Source organism: Giraffa tippelskirchi, chromosome 10 (genome assembly GCF_054371585.1).
Source record: "Giraffa tippelskirchi isolate mGirTip1 chromosome 10, T2T-mGirTip1v1.2.pri, whole genome shotgun sequence".
Taxonomy (NCBI): domain Eukaryota; kingdom Metazoa; phylum Chordata; class Mammalia; order Artiodactyla; family Giraffidae; genus Giraffa; species Giraffa tippelskirchi.
Window position 1 is genome coordinate 91412418 of NC_137284.1, and position 20360 is coordinate 91432777.

The 20360-nt window shown below is 39.3% G+C and overlaps 1 protein-coding gene across 7 annotated transcripts in view; it reads right to left on the minus strand.

Annotated features, from left to right (window-relative positions):
• ORC5 (origin recognition complex subunit 5) overlaps window positions 1-20360 on the minus strand; it is a 166170-nt gene that overhangs the window by 52791 nt on the left and 93019 nt on the right. For 3 of the 7 annotated variants that reach the window (XR_014067224.1, XR_014067221.1, XR_014067225.1), the window contains exons 18-20: window positions 18422-18563; window positions 11824-11929; window positions 5230-5470 (exon numbers count right to left, since the gene is read on the minus strand). The gene's annotated coding sequence lies outside the window, so the exon portion shown is untranslated. Of the gene's footprint in view, window positions 1-5229; window positions 5471-7009; window positions 7136-11823; window positions 11930-17114; window positions 17243-18421; window positions 18564-20360 lie in introns of those variants that run through there. The other 4 variants (XR_014067223.1, XR_014067222.1, XR_014067226.1 and 1 more) reach the window with 2 other exon arrangements.

Sequence of the window (20360 nt, forward strand, 5' to 3'; positions counted from 1 at the left end):
TTACTCCTTGGAAGGAAGGTTATGACCAACCTAGTCAGCATATTAAAAAGCAGAGACATTACTTTGCCAACAAAGGTCCGTCTAGTCAAAACTATGGTTTTTCCAATAGTCATGTATGTGAGATGTGAGAGTTGGACTAGGAAGAAAGCTCAGATTGAAGAATTGATGCTTTTGAACTGTGGTGTTGGAGAAGACTCTTGAGAGTCCCTTGGACAGCAAGAAGATCCAACCAGTCAATCCTAAAGTAAATCAGTCCTGAGTATTCATTGGAAGGACTGATGTTGAAGCTGAAACTCAAATACTTTGATCACCTGATGTGAAGAACTGACTCATTTGAAAAGACCCTGATGCTGGGAAAGATTGAGGGCAGGAGAAGAAGAGGACGACCGAGGATGAGATGGTTGGATGGCATCACTGACTCAATGGACATGAGTTTGAGTAAACTCCAGGAGTTGGTGATAGACAGGGAGGCCAGGTGTGCCGTAGTCCATGGGGTCTCAAAGAGTCAGACACAATTGAGAGAATGAACTAACTGAACTGATAGGGTTAAGAATTCTCTAGATCAACCATATTTGCAGTATATCCTAGCTAATTCCATCCAGGCTTAAGTCTCTTTACAATTATCTCCTATATACAGAATCTTCCATGACTAGCCTTGCCCAAATGGACCTCATGCTATTCTTCCAAATTCGAAAATTACTGTAGTTGTTGCCTGGCTCACTCTTGTGGTTTATCACATACTCTTTTATTTTTTCAATTATACTACTTTTTATTTATGAGTTATCTTCCTAGCAAGACTGTGAGCTACTCAAAGGTAGAAACTTTAATAGTTCTCTGACTTCTCCCTTACACTTAGCAGCAGTGTCTTCTCATCATATCTCCTTTTATATCTTCAATCAAGGCAATCCCCCGAAAGGTCTGATAGCACACCCAACAGCTGGTATAATAATTCTTCATTCTTGATGGGGGCCTAAGTGGTACATCAGGATACCCACTATAGTATTCAGGACAGTGTTAGTATAATAACCATAGAAGGTAGGGCCAGACCTTCCTGTACTTGGGCAGAGATTTTCTATCTGTCCCTTTGTGATAGCGTTGGGTACAGACATTCCTAGGGAGATGCATTGGGTTACCTCTGAGGATTTATCCTGTTTATTATCAGCCTATGAATCAATAACCTTTGAGAGTCTTCCTTGGGCAAATAATTATTGCCCTAGTGAATCAGAACATCAATGCTAACAAAATATAAGTGTCTTTTGAGCACTGGTGTTCAATTACAGATCCAAGAAATTCCACCAATGATTTCATTCCCCAAACTATACCCAAGAGAAGTTGAAGAAGAGCTCAGAGCTAGCTCTAAATCTTTAAAACAACAACAACACAACAAAAACAAACTGTAAGAAATTCTTGGAGAAACAGAAGGTGGTTGGGACTAGGGTAGGATAGATGATGAGGCATGCTCTAAAGAACCAAATGGTGAAAGGCTAGCAGGAAATTTTCTAGTTATGATCTTTTCTCTTCCCAACATTCCCTAAGCAGAGATTACTGCCTTTTCTACCACAACCACAGAGCTTTTAAGAAGCTCTGGAAGCTTCTAGAAGCTGCAAAGATAAAGAATAGACACTTTAAGTACAGATGAGCTGTCAAGCACCTGAGCAACCTGTTCTGTCTCAAAGAACCCCCACAACTTTAGCAATGGCATCCTAGGATCAAAGCAATTCCCAAGAAGAGGGGCTGAACTCCTGGGTGGAAAGGATGAGGCTGGGGTGGCTTATCCTTCTGTTTCAGCTTGAGGGTCTCTCCACCATGGGTCATTTCCCCAAAATCACCTGGTCTAGAACTCCCTATTTTCTAACTCACTTGAAGAAATGCTAGCCAGTGTCTAATAAGCTTTTGCTCTTCTCTCCAGGTAGACATCACTAGCTGAATATATTAGCCAGGGATCCAGCAGGAGATAGTGGCATATTCAACCTGATAATTTGAGAAAACTTTAATATTAAGACTATTTACAGTTGTGTGGGCAGCATATGGTAGTACTTAAGTACTAGTAACAGATCTGGAAGGAGGTAAGAGAATCAAAAGAAGACAGTCCAGATTCCAATCTTCAGTCAAGGACACAGACAACACTATAGGGAGGGAAGTGAGAGAATAAATACCCTTGACCTCACGCTCTCCCTCCCACCATTCTCCTGATGATTCTTTCCAGAACACAGAGGGTAAGGGAACCTGTTGAAGTTGTTTGTACAGGTCAGTCTTAAAGGATACTGAGCAGGGTGGGAAAAGATGGTGAGTGGATCTGGAGGGGTAAACAGAAGACCTCCAGAACACAAAGCCAGCTGATGATCCCAAGGAACAAACAATGAGATCTCTTACAAGGACAAACACTATAAAATGAAAGCAAATATTGAACAACTTGCGTGCAAAAAGCAGAATTAATGTAAGAAACATTTTAAATGAATAAAATTCAGACATATAAGGAATATTAGAAACATGAAGCAGAGAAAAGTAATTATGAAAAATAGGCAAATGAACATATTGTGATGGGGAATAATACAATAAATGGGTTTAATAGCAGAATGGTTATGGTCAAAGAACAAATTAGTGAGCTGGAGGACCTTTCCATAGTTTTGGGTATCCAACCCTTCCTTGGGTCCCATGAGTCAAAGTAAGTTGCCTCTCTGCATAAGCTAGTTCTATCATTGGCTACCAAACCAATATACTTTAACACTTATCGTGTTATTGAAACACTTATTTAATGCTTATTGTGATTAACAGATGAATGTAGATTATGAAAAAGAAAATAGTACTGAGATGACATTTATGAAGCCCTTACTCTGTATCAGACATCACCTTAAGTACTTTCAGTGTCTTAACACAGCCCTCAACAATCTTAGGTGGTAGGCGGTACTCTTATTTCCATTTTACAGATGAAAAATACTGAGACACAGAAAGGCAAAGAGATTTATCCAAGGTCACACAGCTAGCAATTAGTAATGTCAATATTCTTAATCATTGTGATGTGGTGCCTTATATAGAGTAAAACACTGTACGTATGTAGTACATTATTATCATTTGGAAGAAAATAAAATAAGAATTAGTGTCCATGTTATTGCTATTAAATAACTACTCTGAGATATGGTGTCTTTTTTTTGTCAGTTCTCATATAGGAACTTCCAAGAAGTATTCACGACATTTGGTAGTTCTAACCTATTATTTCAGTTCTCTGATTTTAAATACCTGAATCCAAATTAATTTTTATAGTGTCCCCAGTTTTTATGAATGATTGATATCAGTATTTCAGCTTCAACAGCTACAGAGCCACATACAGTGTCTATCTCTTGGTTATGCTCCCCAAAAAAGAAATGTTCATATTCTGATGTTTTATTATCAGGAAAGCTAGTAAATGATCTACATACAGTTCACACCAGAGCTGCAGAGTTTGATAGAATATGATCGAATCATCTAAAATGCATGCAAGGTCTCACTACTGCAGCTGTAAGTCAAAAGGACATTGTGCTGCCTGGTTCTCCTGGCAAGAGTACTTCTAAATTTATGTTAAACTTATAAAGTACTTTCTCAAGATTAGCAAATCAGATTATGGTGAATACCAAAGCTTATCGAGTTTATTCCCAGAAGAGTTTGGAAAGTTGCACATTAAGTTTTCTACTCCTTCCTCTTAGCCTTCTCTGCCAAAGGATGTGTCAATTTTTTGTTAAAGGCAGCACCCAAGGGAGAGAGGCCTTTTCCTCCAGGCAGTTCACTCCCTGGTGTCTGATTTCCTACAGAGTGCTGATTATTGATGGAAACCCATTAGATGGAGTTTGTGCACTGGGCATCCTTGTACCAGAAACAGGAAATGAAATTACCACTTCATTTCATGCAAATATGAAGTCGTCACCAAGAAGGCAACAACCAGTGCCAACATTAGATGTGAACTGGTGACCCCTTGGGAGCATGCTGGCTTTCTGCCTATGAAGGGTCCTGAGATGGGTGAGGAAACTGAGCTGGCCAGAAAGTACTTATTTCTCTTGCAGTATAATATCTGACATTGCATGGTTGGAGTTTCTCTCCTTAGATTAAGATTTTGCTGAGTTACCGAATTACAATTAATCTAAGGAAAGCAGACATTTAAAATCTTTTCAATTCTTTATTATCTTATTGGGAATGAGTTACAGATCCTATGCTGCATGTTTTAGAAATGGAAATAAAGAATAAAAATGCACCTCTGGAAGGAGCGATGAGGGACAGGAGCTTAGAACAAATCCAGTATTGTCCAAGTCCTGCCTTGCAGTGTCATGTCTGACTAGTCAGTGTTTCACTGAGTCACTCATTCACTGAACCAAAGGAGAATCAGAGTGGCCTGACCATCCACAGGAGGAATTGGGAGGAGTTCTTTCTATAAAAAGGGAATCACATAGGCCTTGAATCAAGTGAAAAGGAAAAGGGAGCCCCCAGTGACATTGTTACACTTGGTAACAACAAAGACAATACATCTGAGCAACCATGATGAAGCAACTGCTCTGGGCAAAGTTCTACTTGAAGGAGGTAAAGGGAGAAAAGTGGAATGAAAAGAACTGGTTGCCCTTATCCTTTGAAAATCCAGCAAGAAAAATGATATAGATACACAAAACAAGGAACAGCAATTCAAAGCAACATGTCTGATGCTTCAAATTGGTAAAAACAAAGGCAGAGTATATAAGTGAAAGTTGTATCTGAGCAAGATTGATCAGAGAACCCTTCCTGCAGAAAAGATCTGAGCCTTACCGGAAGGTCATGTCAGTCAAAAGGCATCAGGGAAGAGGCCATTTTCAAGTGGTTTTGGTCTTTAATAACTGCCCAACATGTACAAATGAGTATAGACATTGATTACATGGGCCTCTGGGTTTCAATTACATTATCAGAATAGAAGCAGTTTTCAGTGAAAGAAGCCATTCCCCATTGCACTATAACCATCAATGTAACTATGGATTGCAGCTCGGGAAAGTTTTCCTAAGTCTACCTATCTCTGTAATCTCATAAAACCTCATATGTATCCCTCCATTTTACTTGCAATATTATAATTTGCTTATGGCTGTTTGAGAATTCCAAGTGCTGGGACCGTGTCTTTTACATCCTAGCACCCCCAATACCTGACACAGGGTATCGTACATAGTTGGCACTAATACTATGGCACCACATAGTATTAGTTGGCACTAATACTCATTCAGTCAATATCAACTGAGCACTTACCTTATGTCAATGACATAGAGAGATGAACAAGATCAATGGGATTCTTGCTCTGACAGTCCATATATGCAAAACTTGCCAGTGAGAGGGTAAATTGATGACTGAGCAAATGTTTCCATAATCAGGTGCTGTAGATGCTGACCTGTAAGGCCTTTTTTACTTCTTGAAAAAGGTAAAACTCTTCGGTTGAAAACTTGTCTTTGTCTCACTGATAAGTGTTTCCACAGAGGTCCAAAGCTATGCCCTGGAACAGAAAGGTTTGTGGTTGGAAGAACGGTCAGAAGGAGGCTGTCAGCGGGAGATGGCCTGGCAAGGTGACAGGGTCCAGGATAACCAGGGCCCCAGGGCCTGAGCATCAAGAAGGCTGCTTTGTCAGTCCTAAGTGGGGTTTGTCTATAGAATATTTTGCCTAAGCTCTCTCTACTTTTCCAGTTCCAGATTCTGTCAGCTCATCAATCTATTTACAAGACGTCTAGTACTCATTTATGTGCTGTTTCTCTTAAGAAGCCCATGATGTGAATTTCTAGTTAAGTCTAATGTTTCTGTTTTTACTCTCTGAAGACTGTCCTGATAAAAATTTTTCCCCAGCAGCTTGGAAAATAAAGTTTGCCATCAAAGTAATCATTACTAGCTATTCATCATCTAACCCTGAGCAGCCCTGAAATTTTTCTAAAAAGTTTGAATAGGAAAGTAAGTGAAAGTCACTCACTCCTGTCCAACTCTTTGTGACCCCATGGACTCTATAGTCCATGGAATTCTCCAGGCCAGAAGACTGGTGTGGGTAGCCTTTCCCTTCTCCAGGGGATCTTCCCAACCCAGGAATCGAACCCAGGTCTCCCACCTTGCAGGCAGATTCTTTACCAGCTGAGCCACCAGGGAAGCCCAAGAATACTGGAGTGGGTAGCTTATCCCTTCTCCAGTGGATCTTCCCGACCCAGGAATTGAACTGGGGTCTCCTGCATTGCAGGCAGATTCTTTACCAGCTGAGCTATGAGGGAAGCCCCAAGGAAAGTAAAGCGTGTCTTAAATTTAGAAGATAAAATAATGAAGGTAGACAACTGACTTATAAAATAATGGATTTTGCATTTGTCAGAATTCAGTGGTGACAAACACTCCAATCTCTAAAAATGCAGAGTTTTAAAACAAAAATCACTATATTCTATATAGTGTTTTATAAATTATCTCCTGCTTCTAAAATCCAACCCACAAAGGAGGTTGGAATGGTATTTACTATGTGACTAATGATGAAACTTTCCCTGGAGATGAAAATGGCAACCCACTTCAGTATTCTTACCTGGGAAATCCCATGGACAGAGGAGCCTGGTTGGCTACAGTCCATGGGTTGCAAAGAATCAAACACAACTTAGCGACTATACAACTACAATGATGAAACTTTAGGGGACCTTTTTTTCTTCTTTTCCCAACTTTATGAAAAGTTTCAAGTAAAGCTGAAAAAAAGAGTAGAGTATATACTTAGATGCCCCCCACTTAGACTGAATCATTGTTTTGCTAACTTTGGTTTATTTATGCATGTATAAAGATATGTCTCTTGTTGAACTATTTGACAATAAGTTGCAAACATCATAAATTAGACCCTTAAATATTTCAGAATTTTTCAATTTAAAATGATGATAGTTGTTTTATAGCTATACTATCATTTTTACCCTAAGAAAGTTAGAAATTATTGCCTAATATTGTCTAATGTAAGACCAAGTCTGTATTGCCTCAATTGTCCCCTAAAACTTTTTTGTTTTCGTTTTTTACTAAGATATAATTCACATACCTGGTGGCTCAGACGGTAAAGAATCTGCCTGCAATGCAGGAGACCTGGGTTGGGAAGATCCCCTGAAGAAGGGAATGACAACCCACTCCAGTATTCTTGCCTGGAGAATTCCACGGACAGAGGACCCTGGCGGAATACAATCCGTAAAGTCACAAAGGGTCGGACACGACTGAGCTACTAATACTTTTTCACATATCACAAAATTAATATTTTCCAAGTGTATGTTTTAGTGATCTTTATATATATATATATATATATATATATATATATATATATATATATATGTACATATATATATATATACCATTATGACTAATTCTAGAATATTCTCATCCCTTCAAGGAAATCCCTTACCTCTAGCAGTCACTCTTCATTCCCTCCTCCCTCCAGCCCTGCCAGCTATTAATTTGCTTTCTGTCTCTATGGATTAGCCTAGTCTGGACATCTCATATGGGTGGAATCATACAATATATGGCCTTTATGTCTGCTTTTTTCACTTAGCACAATGATTTTAGGGTTCATTCATGTTGGAAACTGTATCAGTATTCCATTTCTTTTCATAACTGAATAATTCATTGCTGCCAAATGAAACTCCATTGTGTGGATATACATCTTATTTACCCATTCATCAGTTGACTGGACATTTGGGTTGGTTTTACTTTTTGATTTTTATGAATAATGCTGCTTTGAATATTAATGTACAAATTTTTGTGTGGACATATGTTTGCAGTTCCCTTGAGTCAACATCTAGGAATGTAATTGCTGGGTTACATGGTAGCTCTAACATTTTGAGGAACTTCCAAATTGTTTCCAAGGCAGCTGAACTATTTCACATACCCACTTGCAATACATGAGGGTTCCAGTTTCTTCATATCTTCATCAACACTTACAACTGTTCATCTTTTTGATCACAGCCAACCTAACGTGTGTGAAGTGGTACCACTGTGGTTTTGATGTTGTTATGTATGTTGTTTAGCCACTAAGCCATGTCTGACTCTTTTGTGACGCCATGGACTATAGCCTGCCAGGCTCCTATGTCCACGAGATTTCCCAAGCAAGAATGCTGGAATGGGTTGCCATTTCCTTCTCCAGGGGATTTTACCTGCATCTCTTGCATTGGCAGGAGGATTCTTTATCACTAAGACACCATGGAAGGACTGATTTTGATATTGTTGTTGTTCAGTTGCTAAGTCATGGCCAACTCTTTGCATTTTGATGTACATTTACCTAGTAACAATGATGCTGAAAATCTTTTCATGTACTTATTAACCATTTAAATAGATGCTTGGAATACTGTCTATTTAAATTCTTTGTTCATTTTAAAATTAGGTTGTCTTTTGTTGTTGAGTTGTAAATGTTCTTTATATTCTGGATATCAAACTTTTTTCAGATATGTGATCTGCAAATATTTTCTCCCATTTTGTGAGTTGTATTTTCACTTTCTTGATGCTGTCCTTTCAAGCATAAAGTTTTCATCCTTCAGTTTAGTTGAGTTGCTCAGTGGTGTCCGACTCTTTGCGACCCCATGAATTGCAGCACGCCAGGCCTCTCTGTCCATCGCCAACTCCTGGAGTCTACCCAAACCCATGTCCATTGAGTTGGTGATGCCATCCAACCATCTCATCCTCTGTCGTCCCCTTCTCCTCCTGCCCCCAATCCTACCCAGCATTAGGGTCTTTTCCAATGAGTCAACTCTTCGCATGAGGTGGCCAAAGTATTGGAGTTTCAGCTTCAACATCAGTCCTTCCAATGAACACCCAGGATTAATCTCCTTTAGGATGGATTGATTGGATCTCCTTGCAGTCCAAGAGATTCTCAAGAGTCTTCTCAACACCACACTTCAAAAGCATCAACTCTGCAGCGCTCAGCTTTCTTCACCGTCCAACTCTCACATCCATACATGACCACTGGAAAAACCACAGTCTTGACTAGACGGACTTTTGTTGGCAAAGTCATGTGTCTGCTTTTAAATATGCTATCTAGGTTGGCCATAACCTTCCTTCCAAGGAGTAAGCGTCTTTTAATTTCATGGCTGCAGTCACCATCAGCAGTGATTTTGGAGCCCCCAAAAATAAAGTCTGACACTGTTTCCACTGTTTCCCCATCTATTTCCCATGAAGTGATGGGACCAGATGCCATGATCTTAGTTTTCTGAACGTTGAGCTTTAAGCCAACTTTTTCACTGTCCTCTTTCACTTTCATCAAGAGGCTCTTTAGTTCTTTTTCACTTTCTGCCATAAGCGTGGTGTCATCTGCATATGTGATGTTCAATCAAGCTATGTCTCCTTTTGTCAACTGGTTTTTTGGTGTTTCTAAGAAACAGTTGGCTAATCCAAGGTCACAAAGATTTACTTCTAAGTTTTCTTCTAAGAGTTTCATAGTTTTTGTTCTTACATTTAGGTCTGTTTTTAATTTTGAATTAAAATTTGTATGTGGTGTAAAGTAGGGGTATGACTTCACTATTTTTACATGGTTATCCAGCTGTCCTAGCATTACCACTTGAAAAGACTGTTCTTCCCATTGAATTCTTTCACCCCTGTCAAGAATGAGGTGATGATAAATATATATCTTTTTTAAGACTCTCAATTCTGTCCCATTGCTCTATATATCTAAACGTATGCTAATTTTACGCCAGTCTTGATTATTGTAGCTTTCTAGAAAGTTTTGAAAGTGTTAACTGTGTATCCTCCAACTTTGCTCTTCTTTTTCAAGTTTGTTTTGGGTATTCTGGCTTCCTTGCATTTCCACATGAATTTTAATATCAGCTTGTCAATTTCTACAAAAAGACAGCTATGGTTTTGATAAAGATTGTGTTTCATATTTTTAAAACTTACAAAGAATGACTATAAGTGATAGCCAATATGCTTTTCTAAGCAAAGAGGTTTTTAAAGGACAATCACTTTTAACTATTTTAATTGTTTCAAAGGACTAAATGTGGGTATTTATTCTCATTTTTAAATAACTTCATTCATTTTGAAGAAAAAAAATTACATTAAATACATGCAAAACTGAATTTCAAAGGGTGTTCATGAATAAAGATGTGTGCTGCCAAGTAATCTACAGCACTCTTACCAAGAAATAGTGCTCTTTAATCAACAACTTTTTTAAAGATAATTTTGCAAGGGATTTTCTTCTTTTGAAGAAATCTGATTGCTAATTATTAAAGAGGGTACTACATATCTCCAACAATTAAGTGAGGAACAGATTGAAAGATAAATTTTCAGTGAATGAAAATTCAGAAAGCAACAACCACATTTCAATCTGTTGGTGTAATCTCTTAAAATGCCACTTTATAGAAGACTGATTGTCCATGAGTTCAGTTAGAAATACTGTCAAAGAAAAAAAATTTAAATGTTTCTCCTTATAGATTTGGTGTCAAACTCTTAAAATTGATTTTTTTTTTCACTGCTCTTTATCTTCCTCAATGTATTCTCATCACTCATTCCACCTTCTCTTCACTGAGTACTTCTTTTTAAGGGGAATTTCAGGTACAGATTTCTTAAAAGCATGTTAAAGTTAAAATACATTATTACTGAACAACTAAAAAAAAAAAATACATTATTACTTAATTTATTTTCTTACATGTAGATAACTGCTGACCCATTCTATACCAAGTTCTTAGGTTACAGCCTGAAAAAGTATCAGGACGTGGCTGGGGAGTATATGGATCAATTCGGGTGGGTGCACATGTAAGTATCAAAATAGGATGCTATCCACCCTCCCCTGACTCTAGAACAAGGCCGACTTACGTGTAAAACTTACTACTAACAAAAATGTTTTGGTACTCCTAAGATAAAACATCTTCAGTAGGAATTAAGCTGGATTAGACAAATAAAAAATAGAAAAAGTAATACACAAATATATATGTCATAATTGTGAATTCTGCCAGCTGCAAAACCTCTTATAAAATAGCTACTTTGTGGATGCAAATTTTAATGTCAAAATGATAATTTTTAATCATCAGGTTTGCTTCTGAGTCACCTACCTTCTCCACTGTCAGAAAGTCTATGTTCAGAGAAGGAAATTCACCTCAATACAGTTAAATAGGAAATGTAGATAGTGAGGTAAATATAATGAAAAATACTCAAGTAGCATAATCCAAAACAAATATAAGTGGTATTTTTCTTATCTACTATGTTTAAGTCTCTGATCCACTAGCCTCCATGTCTTATATTAAATTACCAGAAGCTGAACATCTGTAGATTTAATTTGTTTGGGCTTCAAAAGGTAACATGTTAAGTCTAAAACTCACTCACACACAGATACATTCAACTCTACCAGTTTTACTGAAAGGCTTATTAATCTGCCAGTTAGGTGCAATTTCTGAGAATGTCTTTGTTTAGTCTGGTTTGAAACAACTCAAGCCTGAGCTTTCCTTGCTTCAAAATCCTTATAGAAAATTATTATAGTAAAGTATAATTTTCATTATACTGCTTCCATATTTTTAACTTGTAATTTGTTAGTATTGAAGAATGTACTCTATGAAAGTAGCTTTGAAATTATTATTTTTTTACTCTGACCCATATAAAAAATACATTTTACATTGCAAATCAGTACACACACAGGAATACATGTATATGTGTGTGTGTGAGAAACAATAGAAGTTTTATAAAACAATACTTGTTCTTACTACATGCAATGCATTCTGATATTTTCTATTCTATTTCCTGAATTTTATAAAAAGGCTGAGTAATCCACCCAACTGATTTCACAATTCAGTAATGGACCCCAACTGGCAGTTTGACAAACACTGTTTAGAGAAAGACAGTCTTATCACATCAGAGTAATCCAAGAATCGAACCTCAGTTTGTTACCTGATAATCCCAGCTTTGACTCAGCTGCTACCCCACTTTAAGCAACAGAGATGGCTTATATTCTTTCCTGTTTTCTTTCTTCTGTAATAGTCTCAGATACCACATACTGCATGCAAATACAAACACGCCAAGAGGTAAGACTGAGCAATCATGTAGCATCAGTCATAGGCTTTGAAACAAACTCTCATCTTAAACATAAAAATCTATAAAATTGGTGACTATGTAATCAGCAATCAAGAGAAGGACAAATATTAAAGGGGAAATAGTGCACAAAAGCAAAACACATGTAACATTCTACAATCTGCCTCCTTCTATGCTTATTTTTTATCCTTTGTCCTTCTTAATTTTTTTTTGCTCAGTGGGTAGAATATGGTTGCCTTCTTTGCCCTAATGTCTGTTTTCTTTCCCAGAAAGCTGCTTTTTTCTCAGACTCATGGCAGCCTTCCATGCAGTTTCTCTCCATCCTTCTCTAGCACTCCCTGAATAATGGAAACTCTTTTATTCAATCCAGGGCACTAGCTCTCACTTGACTCCTCACCCACTAATCAATCACTCATTGCCCAAGGATTCCCAGTAACCTCTGGCTCCACTTCCTCCCTGCCAGAACATCTTTTCAGCTTTCATCAAACAAAGGCACATGACTATGTAGCCAATCTAGGTAAGAACAACACAAAACAAAAGAGGGGTTTAATTTTTTTTTTTTTTTTTAATTTCATTGCAGACAGCATTGCAGTCTACTGGGTAGATATTAACCACTGTATTTACCCAACATAAGATAAAAATTTTATTCAATTTACCCGGGAATTAGGTAGAATTAATTGAGCTACAGGGAATCCCCTGCCCCAGCCCCAGGTAGAGAAAAATTCCCTTCAGTGACCTCAGCTTTTCTGTTTAACTGCACATATCACCTTGCTAGTGGGGCTGTGTCATTTTTAATCATTCATCTCATCACTTGTGGTTATTGTTAATTAGTTTTACTTTTCCTACAATGACTCTTTTTTCTTGTTACTTACATGACCAAACTAAATAAAAATTAGACTTGTAACCTAGAGTGGAATAGAACCAGACCATCAACATTCTGTCCAAAAATGTGGTTTCAGGATCTGCTACTCATCTTTTTGGAAATCAAATTTTATCATATCATCCCATCTAAAAAAGATGGGCTGCTGCTGCTGCTGCTAAGTCGCTTCAGTCGTGTCCGACTCTGTGTGACCCCAGAGATGGCAGCCCACCAGGCTCCACTGTCCTCGGGATTCCCCAGGCAAGAATACTGGAGTGAGTTGCCATTTCCTTCTCCAGTGCATGAAAGGGAAAAGTGAAAGTGAAATCATTCAGTCGTGTCCGACTCTTAGCTACCCCATGGACTGTAGCCTACCAGGCTCCTCCGTCCATGGGATTTTCCAGGCAAGAGTACTGGAGTGGGGTGTCATTGGCTAGATAACATTAAATATCAGGTGACAAATCTCAATAGAAAAATAACCTGCTTGATTCTTTTTTACTTTATTGTTTTCCCCTGATTTTTAACCAATAGATATGTATGTTTTTTCCAACGTTATACAAAGGTATAAAGATAAAAGTGAGAACCATCATCCCACCACCTAGAATAACCACTGACAACACTTTGGTACATATCCACAGAGATGTTCTTCTTGTAAATACATCACACACATTAATACAATATTTTAGGAAATAATAAAAAAGCAGTTGCCTTTGGGGTGGTTGGACTAGGGATAATTTTTTTTTTTTTCACTTCTTTACATTTCTCTCTGCTTTGCACATTTTCAAATAATGTCCATGCGTTGGTTGCAAACCACAAGAGAAGAAAGTAAAAAACTGAAAAGACCCAGAGAGGAGCCATGGGTGAAGAGAGAGGTCATGTAGGCAGATGGAAGCTGGGGCAGGCATGGGAAAGGCATGCAGGTGGAACTGGGGAAGGGTCTGCGGAGGAAGGAAGAACCAGCTGATCACACCTAATTCTCAGTTCCTGCTGTTGTTCTCTCAGAATTCTCATACTTGGGCACCTTCACAGTCACTTGCACACATGTTTATATTTCCCAGGACTTCACTAGGAGCTGATAAAAAGAAAATTATCAGATCTTTTGCCAATGTCAAGAAGTGAGGAATAATTTATATGTTTTTCCTTAACTTTTGCTGTTTGGATCATTATGAAAAACTTTGCCCATAGATAGGATGTAGCTGACAGGAAAGATGTGATGATTATCTGTGCTCCCTTCATCAGAGTCAGAGAGGAGGAAGTGCACATGTCTTTGCGGGGCTCAGACTGACTCCCCATAGGCCATTATTTCAATGCAACTCTGTTCAATTACACTCCTTTGCCAATCCCAGGAAACTCCCCTCTTCCTCTAACGAAGTATTTATCACCCACCCTTTCCACACTGAATCCACAGCCCGTCCCCTCTCCTGCACCTTCATATCTCAGCCCCATCCATCTCTTCCCTTTGTTTTACTTTAGGAGGGAGTCTTGTTATATATTGCTTGTATAATGCTTTAATCATGGATTATGGGTTGCTTTACAGCTCCCTGAATACCTTGGCAAGCTCTCTATATAAATAAAATTATTATTATTAAAGTCAATTAATCAGAGGCACAATTCACTTTTCAGCGTCTGACATCCTGAAAGCTTACTGATGCAGGAAATTCTTTTTGTTCGCCTCCGGTGTAACAACATTTTGGGGAATCAATAATATAGAACATGGGACTGACTACAGAGGTCCTTAATTAGATTGTACTTTGCAATACATATGGATGCATTCCTTTTTGTTGACCTGTTAAGGATCAATGATTGATCAGCAGTGAAATAAGATGTGCTACTGAGTAATTATGTTTAGGAACTGCTGGTGAGGCTTGTCATATAATTTGAAAGCTACTTTAATTCATACTCAGCAGAAGAAGGGAGAAGCAGCTCCTTGTATAATTAGAGTCTCTGAGCCACCTCAGTTTCTTTTGATAGATCCTCTGCCTGAAGTAGCAATTCTGATTTTTCTTTTTTAATTTTAGGAAATTTTTTATTGAAACACACATATACATACAGAAAAGTCCATAAATCATAAATAAATTTATGATATAAATGATATAATGATATAAGCTTAATACATTTCACAATGGAAACATTAAAAGTTTTTTGTGCGAAATGCCCTCAGCTCCACCGGGGGCAGCAGTCCCCTCTCCTCAAAACAGTACCACCTCCTTCTCCAGCAAGAAGAGCTACAAGCATGGAAGCCCTGCCTTCATGTTGGTTCCACAATGTCTCAGGCCCCCTCTCAGCTGCACTGCTCTCTCCTCCAGCTCCTTCCTCTCTCCTGCTTTCTACTTCTCTTATTCCTGGAGTTAGAATTGAGGTTGATGAGAGCCCTTATCTCTTCTCCGCCAACACCTGCTCCACCTGAGCTTCTATTGTCAACCATCAGAAGGCCACTGCCTGGTCCTATGCCACAACAGAGTAAACTCCCCTGACTTTCCACTGACCCAGGAAATTTCCCACCAGACAGGTGTTGGGTCCTCCCTTGCAGTGATTATGAAAACATGAATGACAGTTCTGTGATGTACAGGGCCTGAATCCCTGTGATGTTTCCTCTTTGCCCACTTGCAACCACTAAATAAAGCACATGAATAATATTAAAAAAATACTACCTAGCTCAAGTGATAGAACATCATCACTTCTAAGAGGCCCCCTCACGGCACCTCCCACTAATACTCTTACTCAAAAATAATCTTTACTCCTGTCCACGGATTAGTATTGCCTGTTTGGATCTTTCTATACATGCAGTCATGCAGGATATATTTTGTGTCTGACTGCAGCCACGAAATTAAAAGATGCTTGCTCCTTGGAAGAAAAGCTATGACCTACCTAGACAGCATATTAAAAAGCAGAGACATTACTTTGCCAACAAAGGTCAGTCTAGTCATAGCTATAGTTTTTCCAGTAGTCATGTATGGGTGTAAGAGTTGGACTATAAAGAAAGCTGAGTGCCGAAGAACTGACGCTTTTGAACTGTGGTGTTGGAGAAGACTCTTGAGAGTCCCTTGGACTGCAAGGAGATCCAACCCGTCCATCCTAAAGGAGATCTGTCCTGAGTGTTCATTGGAAGGACTGACGCTGAAGTTGAAACTCCAATACTTTGGTCACCTGATGCGAAGAACTGACTCATTGGAAAAGACCCTGATGCTGGGAAAGATTGAAAGCAGGAGGAGAAGGGGACGACAGAGGATGAGATGGTCGGATGGCATCACTGACTCTATGGATATGAGTTTGAGTAAGCTCTAGGAGTTGGTGATGGACAGGGAAGCCTGTTGTGCTGCAGTCCATGGGGTCACAAAGAGTTGGACACAACTGAGTGACTAAACTGAACTGAATGATTTGGTTTTATGGTACTTAGGATTTTTATTTATTAAGTCCCTGCCATGAGGCAAGGATCATATGAAGGGCAGGGACTATAAAGACTTATTAGAGACAATCCTCACTCTTGATGGCGTTTCAGTTTTGGGGGGTGGGAGAGTGACAGGCCTCACACTAATGGAGGCAGGTAACCATCAGTGGTTCTGTGAAGGAAGACAGTGGGGCTCCAAGCAGATGGTGTTCAGTCCCACCAGGGCTCAGTAGGTAGGTTAAACAGACTCCCCAGACATCTATCTTGATTCTATTTTAAATTTTTAAATTCTCAAAGGACCTGAAAACAGCATAAGAAGCCACAGTACTGTCGTGTTGTTTGGACAAGTTATTCTGGAGGGCCTTCCTGGTGGTATCTGGGTGGGGTCCTTCCTTTTCATCCCATCACTCTTGCTTTTCCTAGTTTTTCCACTCCCCGTTCTCCTTTACTTTCCCATCCTCTCAACTCTCCTTCTCGTCTCTTTCTAGGGCTCCCTCCTATCAGAATCTGGAGGTGTTACCCCCCACTTCTACTCTGGATTCTTCTCTCCTGACCTGACTCTTGTTTCTGAGATGAGAGGAGACAAAAGATTGAAGCCTCAGTGCTCTGGAAGCCCACACGTTCTGCCTCTTCACCTTCCCATGTGAGCTTCCTTAGGGTTAGTGTGCTCACACCACTGGTGGTGGCTGAGGACCGAGCAGGTGGAAAGGATAAAGGGAAGGATGGGTGTGGGTGGAGGACGAACAGAAGGGACAAGCAGGACCATTTCAATCAATTGTTTTTGTTTTCCCACCTTGATTCCCGTGGTCAGTTGAATTGAGTTTGGCTGGCTTAGTGTTCATTGTGCTCCTTGTACCACGGCCAAGGACTATTCAATTTCGGGTGTTGAGGTGGCGCGGTCAGTTTTGTTTCTTTTTGGCTCCAGCAAATCCATCCTTCTCTCGAAAAACTCAAAAGGTGGTTTGCGGTGATTGCTCGTCTACTGAGGGGATGCTGCTCTTGTGTCTCCTGCCAGAGGGATGCTCCCTGTTCTGTGTCAGTAGGAGACCATTTAAAACAGCAGCAAGGGCCCTGGACCTCCTGCTTCATTGTTATGCCAAGAATCCCCAGCCTGTATTTCTTTTTCATCTGATTCTGACAGGGTGGGTTTTGTATTTTGCCCACTGGCTGCCTAAATTGGAAACTTGGCTAAAAATGAACTGGCTTAAGTTCAATCCAGACAAGATGAATGCCCAGGGTTGGTAAACTATAGAAATTGGAGGACGTACCCCAGTCTCTCTTTACAAAGGATTTTCCACAAGGGGATGTTGGAGTTTCAGAGGAAGGAATGTGACTGTCACTTGGCAAGTGCTCTGTTGTGTTAAGAGGCAGAGTAGTGGAACAGTGGACATCAAGGGGCTTTGGATGAAACCATTTGAGTTAAATCCTGGCTAAATCAACCAGCTGAGTGACTTCAGGCAAGATGCTTATTAAACTCAAAGCCTTTTCTGCAGTCTGCTTCTTGGGATAGTAATGCAGGCGTCAAAGGCGACAGGTTGCAGTCAGTTGGGTTATGTGTGTGGAGGACTTGATATACAGTCTAGCACAGCTCCTCCAGTGAGTTGTGTCTTTATCTCTTCTGGATGGGATTCTATTTCTAAAACCAGAGAATGCTGATGTCAGGGCCCTAGACTAAAAGGCAGATTTTTGAAGGGGCTAGATTTCAGGTCTGATTGAAGTTAGATTTCAGAAGGGGCATGGTTGAAACTCCAAAACTGTAGCTCTTCCATTTGCATTTCTAGCGAGCAAACCCTAAAAAATGCTCAACATTTACTGTCCCATCACTTCTACAACAGACAGTACATATGGGAGGATCTTCTGGTCTCAGTGAGCTGTCACCAGGGTCCAGACCCTGAATGACAAGAGGTACTATTCCTAAAGAATTATCTTCTTATCCTTCTTCAAGCTGGGAATTCCAGTAAAACTTGGAAATAATAATTTAACCCCTATAGTAGCTTAAACTCCCATTGGAATGTAAAACCCATTAAACAAGAATCAATATCATATAGACAGTGATATAGACATATAATAGATGGTAAGGTATGATAGCTCGTGGGGATTATTTGTTATTGTCACAAATGTATGAGAATTACATGTATGTATCTTCTGTGTAAATGAAAGTATAATATTTTTTTTTATGCCATAAAAAACATTAATAGCCTATAGTATACCTGGAATCATGTCTCTTGATAGTGTCAGAGATGGGAAAAGACACAGGCTCATTCCAATGGAGGCTACAATCCAGGGTTTGAATTCATGGCTCTTCATGAATGGCTCTTCACTGTAGTTTTTACACATAATAGGAAAGTTTCTCTGAAAAAGCATGAGGTTATAATGGTAGAAAATAAGATTTGAGACCAAGACAACCGAATCCTTTCTTCTCTTATATGCTACATCCCCATAGGTCAGAAAATCTTGTTAGCTCTACCATAAAAGTATAACTAGACCCCACCTACTTCTCACTGCCTCTAGACAGTGAGAGGCAGTCTAGAGTGCAACCACTCTAGACCAAGCCATCATCATCTCTCACTGAGAACAGCCCCCTAACTGATCTCCCATCACACCCTATTCTTTTTTTTTTTTTTTTTTTATAAATTTATTTATTTTAGTTGGGGGCTAATTACTTTACAATATTGTAATAGTTTTTGCCATACATTGACATGAATCAGCCATGGGTTTACATGTGTTCCCCTTCCTGGACCACCCACCCACCTCCCTCCCCATCCCATCCCTCTGGGTCATCCCATTGCCCCGGCCCTGAGCCCTTGTCACATGCATCGAACATGGAATGGTGTTCTGTTTCACATATGATAATATACATGTTTCAATGCTATTCTCCCAGAACGTCCCACCCTCACCTTCTCCCTCAGAGTCCATAAAATTGTTCCATGCATCTGTGTCTCTTATTCTGTCTCGCATATAGGGTTATCGTTACCATCTTTCAAATTCCATATATATGCATTAGTATACTGTATTGTTGTTTTTCTTTCTGGCTTACTTCACTCTGTATAATGGGCTCCAGTTTCATCCATCTCAGTAGAACCGATTCAAATGTATTTTTTTTAATGGCTGAGTAATATTCCATTGTGTATATGTACCACAGCTTCCTTATCCATTCGTCTGCTGATGGACATCTAGGTTGCTTCCATGTCCTGGCTATTGTAAACAGTGCTGCGATGAACATTGGGGTACACGCGTCTCTTTCAATTCTGGTTTCCTCGGTGTATATGCCCAGCAGTGGGATTGCTGGGTCATATGGCAGTTCTATTCCCAGTTTTTTAAGGAATCTCCACACTGTTCTCCATAGTGGCTGTACTAGTTTGCATTCTCACCAACAGTGTAAGAGGGTTCCCTTTTCTCCACACCCTCTCCAGCATGTATTGCTTGTAGACTTTTGGATAGCAGCCATTCTGACTGGTGTGAAATGATACCTCATTGTGGTTTTGATTTGCATTTCTCTAATAATGAGTGATGTTGAGCATCTTTTCATGTGTTTGTTAGCCATCTGTATGTCTTCTTTGGAGAAATGTCTGTTTAGTTCTTTGGCCCATTTTTTGATTGGGTCGTTTATTTTTCGGGAATTCAGCTGCAGAAGTTGCTTGTATATTTTTGAGATTAATTGTTTGTCTGTTGCTTCATTTGCTATTATTTTCTCCCATTCTGAAGGCTGTCTTTTCACCTTGTTTATAGTTTCCTTTGTTGTGCAAAAGCTTTTAATTTTAATTAGGTCCCATTTGTTTATTTTTGCTTTTATTTCCAATATTCTGGGAGGTGGGTCATGGAGGATCCTGCTGTGATTTATGTCAGAGAGTGTTTTGCCTATGTTTTCCTCTAGGAGTTTTATTGTTTCTGGTCTTACGTTTAGATCTTTAATCCATTTTGAGTTTATTTTTGTGTACGGTGTTAGGAAGTGTTCTAGTTTCATTCTTTTACAAGTGGTTGACCAGTTTTCCCAGCACCACTTGTTAAAGAGATTGTCTTTTCTCCATTGTATATTCTTGCCTCCTTTGTCGAAGATAAGGTGTCCATATGTGCGTGGGTTTATCTCTGGGCTTTCTATTTTGTTCCATTGATCTATATTTCTATCTTTGTGCCAGTACCATACTGTCT